This window comes from Papaver somniferum, unplaced genomic scaffold, assembly GCF_003573695.1.
Source record: "Papaver somniferum cultivar HN1 unplaced genomic scaffold, ASM357369v1 unplaced-scaffold_175, whole genome shotgun sequence".
NCBI lineage: Eukaryota > Viridiplantae > Streptophyta > Magnoliopsida > Ranunculales > Papaveraceae > Papaver > Papaver somniferum.
This window is the reverse complement of record NW_020627152.1, coordinates 30,186-32,035: the sequence shown is the minus strand read 5'-3', so window position 1 is coordinate 32,035 and position 1,850 is coordinate 30,186. Positions and strand designations below refer to the sequence as shown.

Here is a 1,850-nt window from a genome sequence, read left to right as displayed (position 1 = left end):
AACTATGTTTTTAAATATATATCCCAAAAATGTCAATCAAAATAATGGAAAAAACTGAAATGAAAAAGTGATATATTTTTATGATGTAATTTTATAACATTTCGGTAAATTGATCAATAACCAGATGAATTAGTTGTGATGGGTTAAATACTTTTTTCCAACAATCTGCTGACAATTAGTTAATTGAATAATTGAAATTATTTTTAATATTAATTATATAGGTAACGACCTGTCATGTCAACGGTTCGACTTGACCATAAGATTTTTGAATAAAGTTTATGGATATTGGATGAGCAGTCTGAAAGATTAATTATTTCTTAATTATTTATAATTCTTACATCATTTTGAGTCACTTTGGACTAAACTATAAGTATTTAGACTGAATTGTAAATCAGGTAGGCTATTTGTGTATATTCCATATTTCAAATAAATAAAGGACTAATTTGTACCTAATTGAATCAGTCAGGACAAAGTAGTATATTTGGATGAGAATTTGGACTAAACCGTGTGTTTCCTGATTTCATACTAGTAAAACAATAAACACTAAAAAGATAACGGGAACATGCGTTGAATATACACCTAAGACCCCAGTGATTTATACTGCCAAAAAAAATGAAAATTGGTATAGGATTATTAATAGTATTGGTTTAATGTTCTTGATAATCAGATGAATATCTTTCCAATTAATGCCAAGGGATTGTGTCAATATTTTTCTTATTTATTATGTTTATCAATGTTATAAATATGGGTCTCACACTATTACAAATGTACATCTAGTACTCACCTCGACGAAGGAAAATAAAAATACATCATTTACTTTGTTTGTGATGGCTACTTCTGATTTCAAGCGTTCGAGTCTTGTTTTCCTTCTTCTTACGGCTCTATTTTTCCTCAGCCAAGGTACTTTTTAATGATCAAAATGAATTGGTTTGATTATTTTTTGAAAAATGATATTGTAATAGTATGATTCTTCTCATTATCGAAAGTAAGAAATGACCTTTGTATGTTTTTCCTCTTATATAGCTAGCAGAGACATATCAGACTTAGGAGAGGAAATTGCTTTAGGGAGCAGTAATATATACTTTTCAGGATGTCGCCCAAGAACATGTGAAGGAATAGGAAAATGTTGGTGTTGCGTTTACGAAAAAGACATGTACCATGGATGTGCCAAGGAGAAGGATGGGTGTATATCTAGATGCCATAAACCACCACAAAGACCTTAATCATTAACAATTAGCAATACTTATTTCTATCAAAGTTTAATGGTAGTAAAGTATCCTTACTCGTCATCTATATTAGCTAGCATGTAATACATCTCAATGTTATCAATAAAAGGGAAAATTTCCTTAAGAAGTTGTAATGATTTTCGAATAAACAAAGTATGTTATGATTTTTGCTAGCTATAAGAACAATACTCCTAGTGACAAAATTTAAAACAACCAACGTTAACACTTTTTCCTTTCTTCATTACTGTTTTTCTCAACAAGTTACCAATAGCTTTTTTCTTCCATTTTCTTCATCTCAGGGGCTTGTGAATTGAGATTTCTATATACTACTAAAGGGATATATAATGTCTTGATAAAAGAATATCTAGATATTTTTTAAGGTTATAAAAATCCAGGCTATTGAATAGAGATATTAAGAAAATCCCTAGAATGATATTTTATTTGATACATATTTTCATAAAAATTTTGGAATCCTATATGTTAATGGGTGTAAACTTTGAAATCAAATATTTGAGGAGATTTTGAATGACTTTTTAATTCAGGCTTCAATTAAATCCTCCAAACTAGGTGATATTATGAGAGGCTTCATTTCTAGATTTTTTTCGTTTTTGATTTTATTTACTA

General features: G+C 28.9%; 1 long non-coding RNA gene across 1 annotated transcript; it reads left to right on the top strand.

The window, feature by feature from the left end:
• The first annotated feature begins 775 nt into the window (after window positions 1-775).
• On the top strand, window positions 776-1,403 carry LOC113337715. The gene is made up of 2 exons (XR_003354398.1): window positions 776-900; window positions 1,024-1,403. It is a non-coding gene; the product is annotated as an uncharacterized LOC113337715 (long non-coding RNA).
• Window positions 1,404-1,850: the final 447 nt, after the last annotated feature.